At 37.5% G+C, this 24,538-nt stretch overlaps 1 protein-coding gene across 1 annotated transcript in view; it reads right to left on the bottom strand.

Annotated features, from left to right (window-relative positions):
* The window catches only part of tsnare1 (T-SNARE Domain Containing 1), a 231,775-nt gene extending 207,840 nt beyond the window's left edge, over positions 1-23,935 (bottom strand). The window contains exon 1 of the mRNA XM_059338826.1: positions 23,904-23,935. The gene's annotated coding sequence lies outside the window, so the exon portion shown is untranslated. The remainder of the gene's footprint in view (positions 1-23,903) is intronic.
* Between the last annotated feature and the right edge of the window lie 603 nt (positions 23,936-24,538).

The following is a 24,538-nucleotide window of genomic DNA, read 5'->3' as shown; positions in this document are numbered from 1 at the left end:
GTAGTATTTTTTAAAAACATCATAAATGTGTTCTCTGTGGTCCTTTGCTCTGTGATATATCTCCCATAATTGTTCTTTAAGGATAACTGGGTCTTATGGGATAAACAACTACAACCATTTGTCACATATTCTGACACAATCTGTATCTCTGTAATGTCAATTTTCAACATGTGGGCACAATGAAAGCCTGTTAGGCTCATACAGCAGCTCTGCTGTTTAAATGACTGTCTAGACTATGATGAATTAAGTGGCAAAAGTACATCGCTGTGACAGTTTAGGGAGTGGAGGAGGTCTGAGGCCGGGGTCTTCCTGCTCCTACCTATCACACCCAGCTCTCTGCGCTCTCTAATTGGAACAACCTCTTTAATTGGGTTTGGAACCATGGAGACGGCGCTCCGTCTGGGAGCTGATAAGCTGAAAGAGACACCTTCAACAAAGGCGATGACGCGGAGTGAGGTGGCCTCGCTGAGCAGTCCCTGTAATGTCTCCGCCAATAAAGAGGACGCCAGCAGATGTGACCTGACATCAAAGAGTTGCATCAACTTTTCAACATATTCCTGCTACAGTCGCTCAAAAATACAAGTTTAAAAGTTTGAGACAGCAATATATATTAATGCTATATATGCAGCTTCAGCTTCAGCAGTTTTGCTAGAGTGAAATCGTTTCCTGGGGGGAGGAGTATGGAGTTAGATGTTGATGGAGTTAGATGTGTGCCAGAATGTTCAAACACTTCTTTGAATTCAAACAAAAAAATATTCATCAAAATATCAAATACAAAATTTAAACAGAAAAAATAAAGTCAAAGATAAAATTCAAAACTTGCAATCAAATTATTTGTGTAATTGCAATAGACATCTCTATGATGTACATAGCAACAGTAACTAAGGGGGCGGAGCTTTTGCAAACGGTCCATTAGCTCGCTAACCTTAAATATCCACGAGTAGAGATGAGTCTTACTGTTGCATTAACACAACAAAACAGCTGAAAATCCAGCAGCGGCTGCAGAATACATGTAGGGAAACACTGCATAATCCTTTTTGGTAGATATGAAATGTATTTATAGCTCCAACTAAATATCTGCTGGTTAGTGAACCTGCAGGAACACATGTTAATATGTTTACTGAGACTGGGATGTTACACTCCAACCAACATTAAAACACCAGAACTGTAAGAGTTAATAACCTTATTGGGGCTGAGATGATAAACCAAAGGAAATAAAGGAAACATTTATTATGACCTCTTTGAATCTGGCACCCAACACATAGCCCATTACAAAAAACTAAAACTAATAAAAACTAAACTAAAACTAAGCATTTTCAAAAAATAAAAACTAAACTAAAACTAGAAAACTCACTCTAAAAACTAATTAAATCTGACTAACTGACTAATTTTGAAAACAAAAATTGATAACAAAACTAAAACTAATGAAAAATTCTAAACTATTATAACCTTGGCTCTCCCAGCCTGCTAGCTGCTGTGATTAAACCCAGCACCAGAATCCAAACCTCCATCACCACCTCCATCTATTTGTGAAAATACAAAATCTTGTTGAATTTTTTTTACAGTAATCATCTCTTCTTCAAAAAGAAGAAATAATGTCGAAAAATTACATTATTTCTTCAGAGACGAAGAAAGTAAAAATGTACCAACTATACAAGTTGAAACATTATTATTATTATTATTATTATTATTATTATTATATCCTTGTGTGTGAGAGGATGTTGCCTGAAACTTAAACTCACAGTAACTGCGTAGGTAATGAAATGTTTCTAAACTCAGGGGCAAAATGTGGGTTAGATAAATGCCATCTACATAGCATGACTGTATGTATCTGACTCATGTCAGAGTCAGATGTGCTGCAGCTCCTTGTTTGTGATATAATGAGCTCTCTCAGACCTAGGGGCCACATATATATATATACATAATATAAAAAGTGCTTTGAAACAAAGATTGAGTATAAAAACTAGGGTCGGCACTTTAACGCGTTAATTAAGATTAATTAATTACACAAAAATTAACACGTAAAAACAATTTTTATCACACTACTACTACTACTTTTGCAGCGCGGAACGTTTCTCACTGGATGAGTTTCAGGAGGAGCGATTATACTGGAGCACCAACTAGCGTTGATGAGTTGAGACAACAACAAACCACAGTGAACATGAAGGAAGAAGCTGATGAGACCTTTGGTTGGCCCCGTGGATGATGGGACATTTAGTTACTAAAAACCAACGGATGGAAGCGTCCATAAAAGCATGGCTGTGTTGCTAGGCAACAAGGAATTCACATATCACCATAGCAGCACATCCAGCCTCAAGAATCACCTCAATGCTAAACATATAGCAGCTAGCGGCTAGTGTGCTAGCTAGCGTGGATTGTGTTTTACTTCAAAAACCAAAGTATTCTAGTTTACAGAAGGTCTACCTACCTATAGGCTACCTGGATTTATGAAATGTACTATATTTATAAATATGCTATTGCTACACTTAATGGCTAAAATGTCACTGGTCTGTTGGACTTGAACAAAAATAAACAATATTTTTGTTGCTTAAGCTTATGTATTCAGTCATTATTCAATGGTATACTAAAAAATGACTTCTCACTGTTCTCAGGTCAAATATTTATATGCGATTAAAATGCTTTTAATTTCGATTAATTAATTACAAAGCCTCTAATTAATTCGATTTTAATCGAGTCCCGGCCCTAATAAATATAACAAGTGCAGAAAAAATTGTCATGGTTTTCCCACACTTATATACAATAAATATTTAATAAGCTTTATAAAAATATTTATTTATACATTTCATTTAATCGAATATTATCAAACATAATAGTTTTTAACAATGTATAACGAACAAAATCTAAATGAAAATTGATGAGAAAAAATGGTTAAGTGTTTCGGTAATGATAGAATTGTTAATTAAATTAAATTAATTAAAATGTGTATTTTTAATCAAATACATTTTGGTGATACCAGCTACCCTTAGAGCACATTTAAGTGCTTGCCAAAGGAAAAAAAACTAAAAAACTTTCATTGTTTTGTAGAAGCAGAATTGTGCATTTTAGTCTCAAAGTAGAGATGGGCTAGTCTGGCTATGTAAACATCCATTTCTGTTGCTCTACATATGTCATCTGGTATAACTGATCTGATTGGCTAAGAGCTACCTACAGACGCTTTGATAGACATTCTAAGCGCCCAATAAACGGCTCTGGAGGATCATAAACCACGCCTCCTCTACGGAGAAATGAACGGCTGATGTCCAGACTAGATCTCATTTGTGATTAGTCTGGTGTTAGCCAGGCTATATTCAAATTCAGTCAAAAAAGAACTATATTTGGCTGAATTATAAAAGGTATAAGTGGTAAAATGAAGAGCCATTTGGGAGCCCAAAGGACCGGCTCTTCTTGGTGAGCTGAGACAAATGATCCAGATCACTAAACAGAGACCAGATTCCCATCTACTATACTATACTATATACTATAAGTGTGGGAAAACCATGAAAATTTTTTCTGGACACATTACAGTAATGAAATTGTGAAAATATGTTTAAAAATATAAAAAATATTATTTTAACACAAAACAATGAATTGTGCCTCATTATGGCTATATCGTTCATTCATATAAAAGTGAAATATATTTCGTTTAATAAAGTATGTCCTTATAATCTTTACAGACAGAACTTAGACTGGCTTCATGAGAATTACCGAAATGTGCTTTGTTAATGGCAACTACTGGACAAAATAAAAAAACAAAATGTTTTGGTATAGAGTAAAAATATTGATAAAAAACAATAAAAAGAAATATAATACAAGGTGCAAAACAGCAGCATCCAACAGTTTCAGGTGTCTCGGCGCTGCCCCGTGCTTTAGGAAAAGATGGCTCCATTGAAGTAGCACATTTTATTGTAAAAACCAAATTTTGGTAATGGTGACCACTTTTCATCCTGTCTCCTACCAACAATCAGTCTGTTTCCTTCAATCCTCGGCATCTCTCTGACCTAAAAAGTCTAGTTTTATCCTGTACCTGGTGGGAGAGCAGAGGAGACAAACAACCTACTGTACCTTCTAATATATATAATAGTTGGACCAAATTTCATGAGATGATGTTTTGTTGATTTCCATCCTACATGCTAAACTATTTTGTTTTTAAACTCCATCTTTGATTCAAAGCACTTGTTATATTTATTAGGGCCGGGACTCGATTAAAATCGAATTAATTAGAGGCTTTGTAATTAATTAATCGAAATTAAAAGCATTTTAATCGCATATAAATATTTGACCTGAGAACAGTGAGAAGTCATTTTTTAGTATACCATTGAATAATGACTGAATACATAAGCTTAAGCAACAAAAATATTGTTTATTTTTGTTCAAGTCCAACAGACCAGTGACATTTTGCCATTAAGTGTAGCAATAGCATATTTATAAATATAGTACATTTCATAAATCCAGGTAGCCTATAGGTAGGTAGACCTTCTGTAAACTAGAATACTTTGGTTTTTGAAGTAAAACACAATCCACGCTAGCTAGCACGCTAGCCGCTAGCTGCTATATGTTTAGCATTGAGGTGCTACTTGAGGCTGGATGTGCTGCTATGGTGATATGTGAATTCCTTGTCGCCTAGCAACACAACCATGCTCTTATGGACGCTTCCATCCGTTGGTTTTTAGTAACTAAATGTCCCATCATCCACGGGGCCAACCAAAGGTCTCATCAGCTTCTTCCTTCATGTTCACTGTGGTTTGTTGTTGTCTCAACGCTAGTTGGTGCTCCAGTATAATCGCTCCTCCTGAAACTCATCCAGGGAGAAACGTTCCGCGCTGCAAAAGTAGTAGTAGTAGTGCGATTAAAATTGTTTTTACGTGTTAATTTTTGTGTAATTAATTAATCTTAATTAACGCATTCAAGTCCCGGCCCTAGTTTTTATACTCCATCTTTGTTTCAAAGCACTTGTTATATTTATATGTCTTAGAGAGCTCATTATATCACAAACAAGGAGCTAGTTGGTGCTCCAGTATAATCGGTCCTCCTGAAACTCAGCCAGTGAGAAACGTTCCGCGCTGCAAAAATAGGTGCGATTAAAATGCGTCAAATTTTTTATCGCGTTCATTTTTGTGTAATTAATTAATCTTAATTAACGCGTTAAAGTCCCGGCCCTAATATTATTAATACAAATAGGAGGGAGAAAAAAATCAAATTGAAATGAGATCATTGCAACAACCCATCAGCTGGTGTTGTGTCTAAAGGAAGCAGCTGTGTATTGGTACGGTAGGTGTCTGGGTCCAACACTTCAGCAGATGATTATCAATAACAGCAGCTACATGTCCCATAGTGAGACAGGATGCTTCAGTGAAAGGTGACCTTCAGTCAGAGGGCTAAAGTGCTGTGCTTCTTTCATTTGTTTGAAAGGACCAGAAAGGTTGTCCTCTGCACTTATTTGATTGGATTGTCAATGGCAGTATGAGAGTTTTCTGCCACACGTTGCTGCTTGCATGCATACGAATGTGCTGTGAGCAGGTGATGGTCCTAAGGGGAGACTCTTCATTATTCCACAAACTCCTCTCTCTAATTTGTGCATAAGAACTGTCCCACTCTCTTTCCTTCACTCTCTCTCTCTCTCAATCTGGTTTGTGGCCTTTCTCTAAAGGACAGCGGAGCATGCAACAGACTGTATCTGGCCTTCTTTTCATCTGACCTTTCAAAAAAGTAGCTATTATGTTTCCTCAGGGTTGTCCAACATGCAGCCACATACCTACAGTAATACTCAAGTCAGGCTATTCAGCAGCTATCCCAGCTGGCTGTATTTTTAGAAAGGCAGCTCTTGAAAGAGGAAAAAAAAGCAAATAACAAAATAACCAGAAGGCACATGCTGGATTATTTAAGGCTGAAGCAGAATAGCACAACCCATATGTCAGATGGACATATTTAGTACAACAAAAGCAAAAAGGCATCAGAAACAGGATGTGAAGCCGTATTACTGCTGCTGCACAAGTCTGCTCTTCTTAAAGGGCATCTTTTCACCGCCGCGCCACTATTACCCGCAAATATTTTATCAAGACAAAATTGGGCGTTCCAAAGAAAAGAAAGCCTTTTTACAATTTCACCAGTAAAGACACACACCCTCATCATTCTTCATCCACAATTTCAAAGTTATTCCAAAGTGAAAATTATAATAAAAAATAAATGTGAACAGTCTGAACACTGCTGCATCTGCAGGTGGACCAGCAGATGTGTCAATGCGTCTTTGAGGGTCTAGAAAAGGGCTTTATAAATGAAATGTATTATTATTATTATTATTATTATTATTATTATTATAATTATTCAGGGTTTTCCCCAGAAAACTTGCTAGTGTGGTAGAGAAGCCCACTGGCTGTCCACCGTGTTTTTGTAAAAAAAAATGTTAAAAAATGACTGGAATTTCGAAATGATGACTATTATGTGTTATTACAAGCCATTTATTAAAAATACTTAAATGTAGAGTCTTACAAAAAGGCACAATCTTGAAAAATGGTTTTAACAAACAAACTCCTTTCATTACCCTGAAAATACTGCTGGGTCATTTTTTGTCTGTCAGGATTTCTGAGACTATGATGGGGGAGCGGTGCCTCTCACACATTCTTTTGCAAAAATTAAAAATTGAATATCACCGTAGTAGATGCTTTTAATTACCTTAAATCAAGGAATAGTACAAAACTTTTAAACTGTAGAAAACACAGTTTCTTTCATGTAAAATTAAAGGAGAAATACCATATTTTCACTAGGACACAATTACCCTAAAAATAAAGGGAATATTCAGTCAAAATTACAGTTTTTGATAATATTTACATTTAAATTTACAGTAGAAAACCCACTCACTGTATTTTTAAGGTGAAGTTCTGGCAACCACACTGTAAAAAATAATCTGTCAAATGTACGGTAAAATACCGGCAGCTGTGGTTGCCAGAACTTCACCTTAAAAAAATACAGTGAGTGGGTTTTCTACTGTAAATTTAAATGTAAATATCTTTATGTAAATAACTGTACATAAAAATGTTATATTTTACAGCAAAACTGTAGGAAACTGTGTTTCCTACAGTTTATGACAGTAAAAGTTAAAGTTTTGTGCTATTCTTTGATTTACGGTAATTAAGAGTGTCTACTACGGTGATATGCAATTTTCAAATGTACGGCCTATTTCTCATGAAGTTTGACAATGTATTACTGTAATTTCTACAAACCTTTTTTACAGTGCACAGCTGCCGGTATTTTACCGTAAATTTAACTTTTTTTTTTTTCCAGTGTATGATAGGAAGCTGTGAGTGTGGTGTCCTGTTGAATGTATAGACTGTCTGATCCCTTTAAATCCAAGCACAACCTCTGACTGTCATACCACTTCTATGTCACAGAGCAGTGAAAATCTATCTCACATCCAGTATTGAGGCCTGACGGAAGTAGAGATATTGTGTGTGAGCAGCAGTGGAATGCCAGTAGGTCTCCTCAGGCCATGTGGACTGGCCTCCAGTGGGCAGTCTGGTAATGGGCTCCCTGTTTGGACCAGAGCTGAGCAGCCTGAGGACTTGGCCTGAGATAAGGAAGAGTAATGATCTTTGGCTGATGACTGAGCCATGCTGTGGCCGCTTCCACTCAAGCAGTCTCATGGTGCACACCAACAAATGCACCGCGTGGAGCCATCTCTCCGGTGGAGGAGGTTTCTGGAAGTCCCACTGAGGGATCTGAAGCTCAGAGTCTGGGATGTGCCGAGGAGCTCCCGGGGGAGCAGCCGCTGTCCCGGGCCCTGGCATTTGGAAATGGCGTTCTTCCTGTGTGGTTTCTGGGGGGCTTCTTGGCCCCGGCTGCAGGACCACGACAGATGGCCAAATGGACATCCACAACGCAGCCGTCTGGTGCCATCCTCATGCCACATATGCTTCATCCCGCGGCTATCACTTCCTGGAGATGCTTTCTCACAGTCCCTCACAGCCGTCACCATGGATACACTAACCCAGTGGTGGGGAGCAGACCTCAACACGCACACACACAGACACTGACACAGACACACAGACACACAAACACGGACACACACACACACACACACACACACACACACACACACACACAGACACAGACACACACACACAGACACTGACACTGACACAGACACACACACACACACACACACACACACAGACACACACACACACACAGACAGACAGACACACACACACACACACACACAGACACACACACACAGACACTGACACAGACACACAGACACACACACACACACACAGACACACACACACACACACAGACAGACAGACAGACACACACACACACACAGACACACACACACACACAAACACAGACACACACACACACACACACACACACAGACACACACACAGACACACACACACACACAGTCACACACACACACATACACACACAAACACACACACACACACACACACAGACACACACACAGACACACAGACACACAGACACACACACACACACACACACACACATACACACATGGACGCACACACACACAGACACACAGACACAGACACACACACACAAACACACAGACACACACACAGACACAGACACACACACACACACACACACACACACACACACAGACACACACACACAGACACACACACACACACACACACACACACATCCTTGTCCTTCTATCTTTGTGAGGGTCCTCATTGGAATAGTGAATTCCCTAGCCCCTTAACCTAACCTCCATCATAGGGCTGGGCGATATGGACCAAAAGTCATATCCTGAAATATTTAGGCTGAATATCGATATACGATATATATCCTGATATTTTTAGCGCAAAGTGAGAGCAAATGTTCAGTCAAAGTCAAATATGACATGTCACAAGTAGTTTTATTGAAACCATTTAAGTGAACATAAATACTGTATATCCAATCCAATCCAATCCACTTTATTTATATAGCATAATTTTAGCAAACACAAGGTTTCCAAAGTGCTGCACAAACAATAAATACACAACACAATACAAAGAGATGTAGTAAACAATAGAACAGTACGATGCAATAAGATAAAATAAATTAAAAATGGGATAAAAATAAATAAAATAAAATGTAAAATGTACTGCCCGCACAAAATAAAATATGCATGAATACAATAAAAAAAAATTAAAAAATCCAACAGGAGTACCTTTGTCAAAATCAAAGCTCCATAAAGTGCACATTTAAATAAAAAATATCTGAAATAAAAATAGCCTATGAAATAAAATAGGCCAATCTTTTTCTGAAATAAATATATTTATATGAGAAAAGACTAACAAATAACAAAACAACTTTATATGACAAACCCTAGCAAGGGCAGCATTTAAATATAAAGAAAGAAAAACAATTTGAACTATATCGATATATGTGATATGGTCTAATTCCATATCACATTAAAAAAAATATCAATATATCTTTTATATCTATATTTCGGCCAGCCCTCCTTCACCTTCACAACTAAATGCCCGAGCCTCACCCGAACACAAACCTAATAATAACCTTAACCGTAAAACAGAGTCTGGACTCTCAAACAGCATAAAAAGAAGTGAGGACCGGCCAAAATGTCCTCACTTTGTAAAAATGTCCTCACTCTGTTGGTTAAAAACATGTCCCGGTCCTCACTATGTAGGTAGTACAAGAACACACACACACACACACACACAGTGTAAAACCCTGTTGAAGCCCTGAATCACTACATGCAAGGCTCTCCAAAGCCACTGTTGGGTATTATTTTATCAGCCGAACAAAATACTGGTAATGCTGGACCATCACTTCCTCTTATATTCCTTAATATTCAGATTTCACATGTCATGAAGCTGAATTTTTGGGACTGGATGATAAGATGTGTCTCAGTCAAGCTTCAACAAAAGCTGACTCTTGTGTGAATGGATTTCACTCTCTGTTTATGACAAGATAATCAGAGGCATTTCCAAACACAAAGCCCAGCAGTCATCTGGTCATGCTTTGGGAAACAATCGGGCTACTCTGGCTGACTGATCAGCTCACAGTAATTTGTGGAAAATTTCTGAACACGATTGATTATATCGGTCTCAAACATGCTCCACGGGGTGTAATAGATGAGGTACACAGGCAGGTGGAGAAAAAGGTGGAAAGTATCCACAGAGAGAACATTAAAGAAATGAAATCACAATTACAAAGGCAGCGTTGCAGGCAGGCTGTATTGGTCTGACTGCTTATCAGGATGTTTGTTAGCTTTAAAGGAACAGAGCAGCATTCTAGAAAAGATGTTTTCTGATTGATGCTCCTATCAACAGGACAACATCACTTGTCTGGGCCTTTCAAAACAGTTCAATCTGTCTTCTGATGTGACAACAGGGAAAGATGATGGTTAAGGTTAGGAGACGTACTTTGTTAAGGTTAGAAGAGGTACTTTGTTAAGGTTAGAAGAGGTACTTTGTTAAGGTTAGGAGACGTACTTTGTTAAGGTTAGGAGACGTACTTTGTTAAGGTTAGAAGAGGTACTTTGTTAAGGTTAGGAGACGTACTTTGTTAAGGTTAGAAGAGGTACTTTGTTAAGGTTAGAAGACGTACTTTGTTAAGGTTAGAAGAGGTAATTTGTTAAGGTTAGAAGACGTACTTTGTTAAGGTTAGAAGAGGTACTTTGTTAAGGTTAGAAGAGGTACTTTGTTAAGGTTAGAAGAGGTACTTTGTTAAGGTTAGAAGACGTACTTTGTTAAGGTTAGAAGACGTACTTTGTTAAGGTTAGAAGACGTACTTTGTTAAGGTTAGAAGACGTACTTTGTTAAGGTTAGAAGAGGTACTTTGTTAAGGTAAGAAGAGGTACTTTGTTGAGGTTAGAAGAGGTACTTTGTTAAGGTTAGAAGACGTACTTTGTTAAGGTAAGAAGACGTACTTTGTTAAGGTTAGAAGAGGTACTTTGTTAAGGTTAGAAGACGTACTTTGTTAAGGTTAGAAGACGTACTTTGTTAAGGTAAGAAGAGGTACTTTGTTAAGGTAAGAAGAGGTACTTTGTTAAGGTTAGAAGACGTACTTTGTTAAGGTTAGAAGACGTACTTTGTTAAGGTTAGAAGAGGTACTTTGTTAAGGTTAGAAGACGTACTTTGTTAAGGTTAGAAGAGGTACTTTGTTAAGGTTAGAAGACGTACTTTGTTAAGGTTAGAAGACGTACTTTGTTAAGGTTAGAAGAGGTACTTTGTTAAGGTTAGAAGACGTACTTTGTTAAGGTTAGAAGATGTACTTTGTTAAGGTAAGAAGAGGTACTTTGTTAAGGTAAGAAGAGGTACTTTGTTAAGGTTAGAAGAGGTACTTTGTTAAGGTAAGAAGAGGTACTTTGTTAAGGTAAGAAGAGGTACTTTGTTAAGGTTAGAAGACGTACTTTGTTAAGGTTAGAAGACGTACTTTGTTAAGGTTAGAAGAGGTACTTTGTTAAGGTTAGAAGAGGTACTTTGTTAAGGTTAGAAGACGTACTTTGTTAAGGTTAGAAGACGTACTTTGTTAAGGTTAGAAGACGTACTTTGTTAAGGTTAGAAGAGGTACTTTGTTAAGGTTAGAAGAGGTACTTTGTTAAGGTTAGAAGAGGTACTTTGTTAAGGTTAGAAGATGTACTTTGTTAAGGTTAGAAGACGTAATTTGTTAAGGTTAGAAGAGGTACTTTGTTAAGGTTAGAAGAGGTACTTTGTTAAGGTTAGAAGATGTACTTTGTTAAGGTTAGAAGAGGTACTTTGTTAAGGTTAGAAGAGGTACTTTGTTAAGGTAAGAAGACGTACTTTGTTAAGGTTAGAAGAGGTACTTTGTTAAGGTTAGAAGAGGTACTTTGTTAAGGTTAGAAGAGGTACTTTGTTAAGGTTAGAAGACGTACTTTGTTAAGGTTAGAAGAGGTACTTTGTTAAGGTTAGAAGAGGTACTTTGTTAAGGTTAGAAGACGTACTTTGTTAAGGTTAGAAGACGTACTTTGTTAAGGTTAGAAGACGTACTTTGTTAAGGTTAGAAGAGGTACTTTATTAAGGTTAGAAGAGGTACTTTGTTAAGGTTAGAAGAGGTACTTTGTTAAGGTAAGAAGAGGTACTTTGTTAAGGTTAGAAGAGGTACTTTGTTAAGGTTAGAAGAGGTACTTTGTTAAGGTTAGAAGAGGTACTTTGTTGAGGTTAGAAGAGGTACTTTGTTAAGGTTAGAAGACGTACTTTGTTAAGGTAAGAAGACGTACTTTGTTAAGGTAAGAAGAGGTACTTTGTTGAGGTTAGAAGAGGTACTTTGTTAAGGTTAGAAGACGTACTTTGTTAAGGTAAGAAGACGTACTTTGTTAAGGTTAGAAGAGGTACTTTGTTAAGGTTAGAAGAGGTACTTTGTTAAGGTAAGAAGAGGTACTTTGTTAAGGTTAGAAGACGTACTTTGTTAAGGTTAGAAGACGTACTTTGTTAAGGTAAGAAGACGTACTTTGTTAAGGTTAGAAGAGGTACTTTGTTAAGGTTACAAGAGGGTACTTTGTTAAGGTAGAAGACGTACTTTGTTAAGGTAAGAAGAGGTACTTTGTTGAGGTTAGAAGAGGTACTTTGTTAAGGTTAGAAGACGTACTTTGTTAAGGTAAGAAGACGTACTTTGTTAAAGTTAGAAGACGTACTTTGTTAAGGTTAGAAGAGGTACTTTGTTAAGGTAAGAAGAGGTACTTTGTTAAGGTAAGAAGAGGTACTTTGTTGAGGTTAGAAGAGGTACTTTGTTAAGGTTAGAAGAGGTACTTTGTTAAGGTTAGAAGAGGTACTTTGTTAAGGTTAGAAGACGTACTTTGTTAAGGTTAGAAGACGTACTTTGTTAAGGTTAGAAGAGGTACTTTGTTAAGGTAAGAAGACGTACTTTGTTAAGGTTAGAAGAGGTACTTTGTTAAGGTTAGAAGATGTACTTTGTTAAGGTAAGAAGAGGTACTTTGTTAAGGTAAGAAGAGGTACTTTGTTAAGGTTAGAAGAGGTACTTTGTTAAGGTTAGAAGACGTACTTTGTTAAGGTAAGAAGAGGTACTTTGTTAAGGTAAGAAGAGGTACTTTGTTAAGGTTAGAAGACGTACTTTGTTAAGGTTAGAAGACGTACTTTGTTAAGGCTTGGGAAAGATATTTCCTGATGGTGCCCTGGTAGCCTCTGCCACCAGTATGAATGTGTGTGTGAATGGGTGAATGAGTCAGTCTGTAGTGTTAAGCCATTTGGGTAAAAGCGCTATATAAGTGCGGTCCTTTTACCATACATTCAAACTCCTCCAGAGGTGGTCTTTGTCAAAAACATCAACTGGCTTCCCACCTGACAGCAGGTTGTTGTTTTTTTTTTCGAAGGTCAGTGTCAGACATTCAGATGAGAAAACACAGGGGTCAGAGGTCAGGTTACCTCTGGTTTCAAGCTAGACAAATAATTATGACTCAGGAAGGCCAGTCTGAGTCCAGCAGGTGAATCATTATCATCTTTGTGGCAACAATCATGTTGTCTTCCTGACAGAATCTAAGCCATAGAATTAGTTTACAACGGAGCCTCCACCAATGAGTGCTTATTTAATTGGGCAACGTTGCATTATGGCTGGGCGATATGAAGCAAAAGTCATATCCCGATATATTTAGGCTGAATATCTATATACGATATACAGTATATCCTGATATTTTTATCCCAAAATGAGAGAAAATGTTCAGTCAAATATGACATGTCACAAGTAGTTTTATTGAAACAGTTTGTGTAACTGAACATAATTACTGTATAAAAACAAGAGCACCTTTTTAAAAAAAAATAAAAATCAATGCTCCATAAAGTGCACATTTAAATAAAAAATATCTTAAATAAAAATATGAAATAAAATAGGCCAATCTTTTTCCGAAATAAATACATTTTTATGAGAAAAGAATAACAAACATTACAAAAGAACTAAATATGACAATATTATGTGTACATGTATATGCGATATGGTCTAATTCCATATCACATTAAAAAAATATATCGATATATTGCCCAGCCCTATTTTCCATCACAACTAGCTGCCTAACCCTAACAAGAGCAGCATTTACATATAAAGAAATATTTTTTTTTAAACTATATCGATGTATGCGATATGGTTTAATTCCATATCACATTTGAAAATATATTGATATATCTTTTATATCGATGCATTGCAATGCAGCCAGGGTTTAGCCAGGTTCAACTCTTCTGTCAGATGACCCTGCCTCAGCACACCTACCATTACTAGACTCACTGTGGAAGAAACTCAATCCCCTCATTTATTTCAAAGACCTTATGTATGCCTGAACAAACATTATCCTCCATCTTTAATCATGGAACAGGCAGCAGCCTTCAGCTAGTGGCTACAGGAACAAAGGTCAGCGCCCCACATCAGGTCAAAGTTCACCATATTGCACATATCTGTTTAGGATGCCAGAGAACAAAAACAGAACACATACACAATAATGGGGCACCTTCCAAACAAACAATAATAGCTTTTGTTATTGTAATTTGTTGTAATTTTTCATATCTGACATAACTAGGAGAGCAGTTCTTCCTATTTATAGCGTTTAGCCAGGATAAAGATCCCTGTCATTTCCCTTACAGTGCTCATAATATATACATAATAATACATAATAATGATCATTTCATCTGGCTCTGGTGAAGACCAAGCCAAAGGTTTGCAGCATGTCTCCTGGTAGTGGCTCATTCTTAGATGGACACAGTTGCAAATATTAAAGACATTCATTATTTTAGTTTGTATTGAGCGTGGAAGCTGCACTGCAAAAAAGGTGTTTAGTCTAAAAACAAGACAAAAACAGTAAATCTGAGGGAAATGATCTTGCTGCATGGACAGATAATTTACCTTGACAAGATTTCTTAAATTAAGATTATTAAATCTAGAAATAAGCATGTTGAACACTTACAATAAGAAATTAACTCTTAAAACAAGATAAGTGTTTGTGATAGTGCACTGACAATTATTTGTTTCTTACCAAGATAAAAAAAAACTTTAGATGTAGAAGTTATTTAGAATAAATAAGAATTTATCTTGTTTTAAGAGTTAATTTCTCATTGTAAGTGTTCAACATGCTTATTTCTAGATTTAATAATCTTAATTTCAGAAATCTTGTCAAGGTAAATTATCTGTCCATGCAGCAAGATCATTTCCCTCAGATTTACTGTTTGATCTTCTTTTTAAACCCCCTTTTTTTTGTGTGAGTGGGGTAAAAAACATTTCCCTCAGTCTTCCTTTCAGGTTAATTACAGGTAAGACAGCACACAAGTACATTTCATATGCTTTAAGAGTTCTACCAATGACTGCTATTTAATTGCTAATATAATAAATAAGATGCATCAGAACATTGAGCCAAAAATGAGCACAAAAAGCACATGTTAGTTCCAACATTCTTCAGGCGTTTGAGACTGGGCATTACACAAATGTTGCAAGTAGTCATGTCCTCATCTTTATATTTTGGCCAGACACATGAGTAATTACAAAGAGACAACACAGACACAGCAGCTCATTATCTGCTTTCTGTTGTTCTATCACTACATTCTCTGGGGAGAGTAAACCATGGCATCTCTATGCCCTTGCCAATACTTTGTGTAACAAACAAAGTTGTGAGGCAGAACCAGGAACTAATTTCATTAGCGGCTGCCATTTGTGACTGATTACAGGCTGTTCTCAGTGGCTGGCAAGCAGGTCCAAAGTTCTGGGAGGTTAATAACCAGTAACAATCAATTACTTAACCAATCTGATATGATCAATGAGGTTTCCAATACAACAGACAGCAAAATGAGTAGAGGAATACGATAAAACCTCAAACATGCTGCATGCCAAACTGTTCCCAAACGTTCAACTGTTTTGCATCAGCTAAATGGAGAAACCTAAAAGACAATAAGTCATTGGAGCAAAACACCACAATAGGCAAAATCCCCACAGGAAAAATGGAAGTCTAATGAATAAATAACTAAAAATGGATGAAATCTAATGAGTGTATTAAAAGGAAACCAAGAGCAGAATCATATTCAAACAATAAATCCAGGCAGAGGTTGGATCACAGTATGTCTGCTTTGTCAAACCAAAGACAGTGCACCAGCAGCATCTTAATTAGTGCACCATCAACCATCAGTAGGCCTCCCTGTATTGCCATGCATCTCCGACCACATCAGGACTGATTATTCTAATGATGTCTAAACCTCTGTCCGGCCATTATTCACACATCACAGAGCCTGGCCTTGTTATCTCTCACGGCAAGGCCTCTTGTCTCTCCGAATCCACAAATTAAATCCAGAAAAATGTCCTTACTAAAGGGTCTCAGTCGTCATCCTGTATTCAAGTCACTTACTTCAACTGTTAGGTGAGCTAGAGTACTCAATTTCAACATCATTTTCTGATAGGAAGAAAATGATGATTAAATGTGTCATAGCACGACTGAACGTGAAAAGCCCTGCTACAGGCTATGGTATTTATCAAACTCCACAATATTAGTGTTGTACATAACAAACAACATGCTGTTGCTCCAAGAAAGGCCACGGGGGAGTGGTTTATCTTATAGCTAACATGATTTAGCATGAATTTTCACGGCAATCTGTCTGTGAGATATTCTGTGTGCAATGCTGATATTTTGGTGATATTAGAAGAAAGCTTGTGCTCAAAATAGGTACATGCTCCATAAAGCATGAATTGTGCTCAGTGGATTAATTTAAATCATAAATCATGACAATTCATTTAATTTGTATCTCCCTGGTGTAAAAATATCAAAGATAATCTCACAAAACTAAAGATCTGATGCTCCTGTTCCCAATCCTTTCTCCATGTTTGTTTCCCATCTATCTATGGGAAAATGATTGTTATTGCCCTCTTAAATGATGGCAAACACTAGCCAAAAAGAAGAAGTTCAAAGAAATTCTGTGAGATATTTTTTTGTTAGAAGTGTGGATTTGTCCACCACATGCTTTGAATGAACAATAACTCACCTTAGGGACAATATCACAAATGAAAAAAAGGAGTGAAAGACTGTAATTACAGAATTTACAGCATCTTGAGAACATTTACTCGAGAGTATTTTTTTCTCAAACAAAAGCCGCAATTTCAACATGTCCAAGCATCCCGACTCATAGCCACGTCATTAAGGTTTCTAATAAACAAAACTGTTTGTTAATCTGTAGCAAGTTACTAATCTGCAAGTTAAGAGTGTTTTTGATTACGCAGATAACTCACCTTTGACAGCTACCATAGAGCGCACAAGAATGGTTTACTGTGGTAACATGGCCGCCTTATAGGGACGCTGGTAACTCCGCCTCCAGCCATCTAGCCTTTCTCATAGATATCTATGCCTGGAACACCTAGCCAGAAGTCTGAACCACCTCAACTGACCCCTTTTGACTCAAAGGAGTTTTGTGCATATTGTAGGCAAATATACATTGTCAATGGGATTCTGTCTCCTCTTGCCTGTTTGATGTGTGGTTCATCCACTTAGCATTCCAGGTCCTTTTTTGAGAATTGGTGGTTGTGGGCAGTGGGTGTTTAGGGGGAGGTATCAGGTCAACAATAAATGCCACATAGAAGTGATGGACATCATCTGAAAGCTGTGAACCTTTTAATTTGAGATGCAGCTAAAAATGTTTATTTAAAAAAGCTGTGAACCTTTTAATTTGAGATGCAGCTAAAAATGTTTATTTAAAATTACTTAATGAATTAATTCTTTATTTATTTAAACTTAATAAGGTGTATAAGGGTTCATTACATTAATGCATGTCCCTTTGAAGTTGGGTTCATACCATTTTTTACACACATTTGGTTTTATTCATCTCAAGAATAGATAAAAATGGTCAAAAAAACCATCCAGAATATTAAATCAATACACTAAGACCTTTGGACCAACAGATTATAGTCAAGTTGTTCTTAGTGTTTTGACTTCTTAGTGTTTTGACTGCTGAAATAATCACTCAAGTCCAAGCAAAAGCAAATTATCATCACAGTGTGACTGTGACTGCGTGCCAAATGATGATGATGTATCTGTACAAACAGCAGAGCAGATGGTGGTTCTGAATGGGAGCCATACGTACACATACTAATGTGATGGAGGCAGTGGCTCGCATGTCATGCTGACACAGCTCAGTGTCTCTGTGGAGATTTTAATACTACACAGCCAGACTAACTGTACAAACTGTCACCTCAAATGTTCTCTACCCAAATTGTTGTGACAACAATACATCCTCTATAATTGCTGTGTTTGGGAGAATCTGGGGTCCCCAAAAAGGGGTCAAAGGACATAGAAGGTTGACAAACCCATTTATAATGTCTGCTATTGAGGTTCACGATTTATTACACATTTTGAGCAGTGCAATACAAACCGTAGTTTTGTAATTTTAGTTTTGATTGTATAACATATCCCAAGGATGGGCAACTTAAATGCTGCAGGGGGCCACAATTTTTCATCAACACTACCACAGGCCCACATATAGGAGCGTGCACTTAACCAGATATGATGAAACTTCAATTTTAAATATGTCTACAGTGCAGTAACTTAACATATTTCATGCTCAAATGCATATTGAACAGTATAAATAGGATTGAAGCAAATAAAAAATAACCACTTAGTGCAAGAACAGCAGACCAACATTAATGAAATAAGTAATTTTGTGTATTTTTACACTGCACTTTTAAGATTTCATGCTCTAATGCATGTAGCTGTACTGAGGGCCACTTCATGTGTGGGTGCGGGCCATCTGCAGCCCCCGGGCCTCCAGTTGCCCATCCCTGACATATCCTAATACACATGATCATAAGGTTTATTCATGACAGCTTACAGGGTACACAGGTTTGCTCCAGGCTTTACTGTCTCTAGTTTTACAGCTGCTTCTTTCCAGGCTGTAAGTAGCAATCCATATTCTCTTTATTATACTCTGTTGTAATGTTATTTTGATTTTTTTGTCTACCTACATACTTAAAAACGGCTTTTAGAACATTTACAGTAAACACAACTCTGATATATTTTTTAACATATCCAGTAGTATATTAGGTCCCAACTTCCCAAACAATGGCTGGTCTAGAAAAGTTGATTTACTCATACTGTAATACAACCCCAATTACAAAAAAATGGGACATTGTCTGAAATGTAAATAAAACAGGATATGATCATTTGCTAATCCTTTATGACATATATTCAATTGAAAACTGAACAAAGACAATATATTTAACCTTAAAACTAGTGTTGGGACAACGAAGCTTCCTGAAGCATTTGCTTTATATTTTGACCCCACTAGATGGTGGTCTTGGCTTTAAAAAAAGGCTTCAGCAATAGTAATTGAGTGTGTTTTCAGCCCTTTGTTGAAGAAAGAGCGCTATCTCTTGGACTCTGTAAATAAAGTGAATGCTTCACGAAGCTTCATTGTCACAATACTACTTAAAACCCGCCTGCCTGCCAGCAGGTAGAGGTAGGGGTTGTCGTGGCAATTTTAACAACTGCACTAAGTTAATGGGTGAGCTGGCTAAACATGAAGCACTTTATACTCTGTTCAGCAAGTTTTATTAGCACATTCGTGTTCCATACACCGCACAATCCCGAATGCCTCTTTTACAGTACAACAAAGTCCCATACACCGCTCGACTTATATCTGTTGTATTTCCCAACATTAATTCTTCAGCAAGTCTCAATGCAGCCCAACACATCAGGACATAGCCCACTGGTCAACATGTTACCCTCTCTCATGGTGTTATCATTGTTAAGTTCACAGAGTCAGTTCCCACAATGCGTTGTGTCTTGAATATCAAGTAGGTCGCCGCCTACCTCATGTCCCACCATGCAGGAAACACCAAATTTCCTTCACAGGGTAGACTCAAAAGCTTTTGTTTGTTTGAACTGATGTAGTTTCAATTGCCCTTTAGCCACATGCTAAACAAGAACAACTACAGAAACTAGAAGATGTGACCTTTCAAATTAACCCTCATACATTTGACCCAACAGTTGTGTTCTGTTCTTGGGTAATCCTAACCCTTCCATTACCCCTAACCCTACAAAGACAAGTGGATTTGAGATTTATGTTGATGAATATTCACTCAGAATTTAGAATGTGTTTTGTTTTAATTTTTTTTATGTTTTTCAGTGTCCCAACTTCTTTGGAACTCTTTGGAGTTGTGCACTGAATCATCACTGAATAATAAAGGCGACCAGCATACAAACAAATAGCAACTACAATGACAAATAACAAATGAAAGAAAGTACGAGTGGTAAAATCTGCTCTCCAGATCGGCTAGATGAGCAGTGAGTCATGCAGAGAACACCCACCAGTCAGCATCCTACATGTACTCTGGCGAACACTCCACGGAGTAAGCATTAATTTCAGACATGCCAAAAATGTGGGGAGTTCAGATTATATTAATAAACTTAAGCAAACACTCATCCTCCTTCTTAACTTTTAAAAGTTATGTAATATGGAAATATAATGTACATGGAACATTTGATGAGGTAAATATTTGCAACATATATAACTGTGAACCAACATAAACAGGCTTGGATGCCTTAAACCTGCATTCTTCATTATGCTAAGCAGGGCTGACACGGCCCGTTGCTAACAGGGGTCTAGACAAGCATGGTAATTCTCCCTACTCCTTTTTGGACATACAAAGTCTGTATATTATAATATTTTTTTCTTTTTCAATGTTCGAAATAAATAAACAAACATAAGACAAATAAAAAAAACAAATAAAAGAAGTCAGTTTGAATGAAAGTCAATAGCTCATCACCTCAGAGATTGTAGGGCTGTCCACTACCGGGCAATACCCGGAATGAGGCGTGTCTCACTAGCCGAAACGCCCCTAATTTGAATATGAGCTGTCCAGAGCGGTCTTTTGTCGGACTTTTTTCGTCCCTGTAGAGCAGCGTCTTGACGTACTAAGCAGGATGTGACGTAGTACTCTACACGACAACAACACACACCATTTGTAAAAGCCGACTAAGCAGTGTTCCCAACTTAGCTACTTTGTTGCTAAATTTAGCGACTTTTCAGATACCCTTAGCGACTATTTTTCAAGAAAGCGACTGGAGACAAATCCAGCGACTCCTTCTTACTCTTCTTAACAGCTGCTAACGAGCTGGAGACCGGCTTGTTAAGAAAAGCTGCCGTTAACAGCAGTTAGCTACAGTTAGCTCTGTAGCAATATCGTGTGTATGTGCTAACAGGCTAACAGTTAGCTCTGTAGCAGTACAGTGTGTATGTGCTAACAGGCTAACAGTTAGCTCTGTAGCAGTACAGTGTGTATGTGCTAACAGGCTAACAGTTAGCTCTGTAGCAGTACAGTGTGTATGTGCTGCTGCTGCAGGAGGTGTTCACTTAGCGATCTCTGTGCATAATTAGCCATGCTGCTTTCAGCTGCTGATGTTGTGCACAGTTAGTGATGATGAAAACCAAACGTCACCTCCAGAGACTCTAAATCCCTCTGGGGGCTAACTTAGTGGAGACACGCAGAGTGAGAGGACTTTAGAGAGGGCGTGGCCTGAGACTTTAGAGAGGGCGTGGCCTGAGACTTTCCCCCTAGTGGAAACACGGCTTATCATCCCATTTAGGTCCCATTCAAAATGTGTTTACACTCCATCAAAGTTAACAACTGAGGCTTCAAACGGGAGTCCTCAAACCTGGGTGAGACTCAGCTAAATTCTTCCTGTCTAGATACAAATATCATGTCTGTTAGCTCGCTAAATTTAACATTACTAAACTTGCTGGCTAGTTTAAAGCCTTTATGCTAAGGAGAAGAACCAAAACTTAAATGTTGTTTTTACAAAGTGAAACGGACAAATAATTTTGCCTTTAAATTTGAGGGGGCTATCTTGTTTTCTATGTGTAAACACACTGCCATAGAAAAAAAAGAAAATGTGTAAATATATAGATGTAACTGGGCAGGAGGTGGGGTTCGCAGGGCTGACATATAGAAACAGACAACCACGCTCTCATTCGCACCTACGGGCAATTTAAAGTCACCAATTAAACCTGAGTGCATGTTTTTGGATTGTGGGAGGAAGCCGGAGAACCCACGATGACACGGGGAGAACATGCAAACTCTACACCGTTAGCACAGGCGAACCAGCGACCCGCTAGTGCTAACCACGACACCACCAGCAGGTAGGCTAACATACCTATCTATCATTATCTTGAACAGATACATAAACACTTTTATACATGAATACATTAATACTGTTCATATTGCATGTTAAAAACATCTTTTAATGCTAAAACTTGGCTTGCATTTGTCTTATCCATGCCCCCTTCTCCTATCAGTATGACAAAGATTTAGGCTCTGGGGACACCGGAAAACATGTCTGGGGTTCCAGCGGATATCTAGGAAACTGATAGCGAGGCTAAGACTTCATCTTCTGTTAGCAGTCAGACTTCTTCATTGGTACTTTATGTAGTTGCAGACAACATTTTGCTTAATCTCTACAAATAGATATTCTCTGCATACTACATGCATTCTAATTATTTAAAAAAAGCCAATAAAAAGCAAAAGAGTTGCCAAACAATAGCTGAGATTGCATTTCAGCCAATGTCTTCTGCCTCATTTGCTCCCTACAAGGACTGTTTACCTGCATTCAACCAAATCTTGCTCAACAGTAATCTTAGTCTTGTCCCATAGCCTTCAGATTCTGCATTCTAAACTATATTATATACTACGAAATAACTGTGCTGTATTCAGAATTTAAACATATATTTAGGGGTGTCAGACTGTAACATTAGCTACAGTAAACAGCAAGGCTATGGTATCTACTGGGTATATGGTTATTAGTAGTAGTTTTAGATTTACAAAGAGAAGGGATGTCACATTTTCTCATATCCTACGATGATTGTGAGGATATTGGTCACCTTCAAATATTAAATACTACAAAGCTTAGGGCTGGGCAATATATTGAAATATAGGAATTAGACCATATCACATATATCGATATAGTAAAATTTTTTCCTTTAAATATTAACAATGCAATTACTAGGGTTTGTCATATTTAGTCCTTTTGTAATGTTCGTAAATATATTTATTTTGGATAAAGATTGGCCTATTTTATTTAATAGGCTAGTTTTATTTAAGATATTTTTTTATTTAAATGTGCACTTTATGGAGCTTTGATTTTTTTTTTTAAAAAGCTGCTCCTGTTGTAATACAGTATTTATATTTTACTTAAACAGTTTCAATAAAACTACGTGTGACATGTCATATTTGACTTTGACTGAAAATTTTCTCTTACTTTGCGATAAAAATATCAGGATATATATGGTATATTGATATTCAGCCTAAATATATCGGGATAAGACTTTTGCTCAATATCGCCCAGCCCTACTAAGCTTATCATGTTTTAACTTGTGATTTTTCCCTCATTTCACTGGCATGTTTCAGTAGAGATAGCATCAATGAAACTACTACTTTGTTTTTGATATCATAAAAAAGACACTCAACTTACAGTAGAAAAATACTACTAAAAATGTAAACCCAGTTTCCTAAGACTTAAGTAGAAAGAAGAATAGAAGAGAAATAGAAAACAAGAAATCCCTTTGGTTTCCTGCCAGGAGAACAACAGATAGCTCTTATGTGAAAGAGCTAGTGGTTGTAAACACTACATAGCATCCCTGCTATAACATATTTCTGCATGTTTCCAACAATATGGCCTCATTCCAAAGACACTGTCTCCTCACGCACAACCTGGGGCACAATATGTTCACAGCAGATAGATTAACACACTACAAACATCTGTGCTTCTTTGTTGTTTGAGAAAGCAAGGGAGAGGCATCCCTGATGGCCTCGCATCCCCCTCATCCCTGCCTCTTGTCTCCTCCCTCTCCTTCTCCTCTTCCTCCTCCTCTGCCTCCCTGTGAGGCTGCAGCATACGTCACAAAAGGCAGAAAAAGGGTGAAAAGGAGGGATTCCTCCAGCTTTACCTTTCAATGTAGGGAGTGATGTGGGCTGTGATTCAGCTCAGATGTTGCAGCTCCTCAGCCTCGGCTAACAACATCATGTGACCAGCACCACCTGCTCCTGCTGCCTGGTCATGTGACCAGATTAGGCCTGGCAAGGACTTCTGGGATTAGTAGTTCAGGGGAGAGCAAGGACGGAAATTCATTTTGAATTAGGGCATGTGTGGTGGTTAAAAAGTGGTGGAACAATGACGACATTATAAAATGCTCTAATATTATTAACCCATAACAACCCACGGTGACATGGGTGAAACAAACACTTTAAATGTTCTATAATCTCCCATATTCAGCTTTATGCTTCACCTAAACTCATTAAATCCCTAAGAGACACATACTCAACACCTGGTGTGGTGGTCATGTGACTGTGACAGGAAGTGACTTCTCCTAAATGTGGCTGTGACTGGAAACACAAATCTAAAACAGTAGCTAATTTCAAAAAGCTTATTTTTCGTTACTAGGCTAAATTTAAACCCATTTAACAATTCTAATCTGTTAATAGGATGTCCTTTATTGCATTTAACCCTATAAGGGTTTGTTATTTGTTTTTATTTATTATTGATTTATTCTTATTTTGTTACTTAAAAACAAATCTGAAAAAG

This window comes from Centropristis striata, chromosome 8, assembly GCF_030273125.1.
Source record: "Centropristis striata isolate RG_2023a ecotype Rhode Island chromosome 8, C.striata_1.0, whole genome shotgun sequence".
In the NCBI taxonomy this organism is placed as follows: Eukaryota; Metazoa; Chordata; class Actinopteri; order Perciformes; family Serranidae; genus Centropristis; species Centropristis striata.
This window is presented reverse-complemented; position numbering and strand designations above follow the sequence as displayed.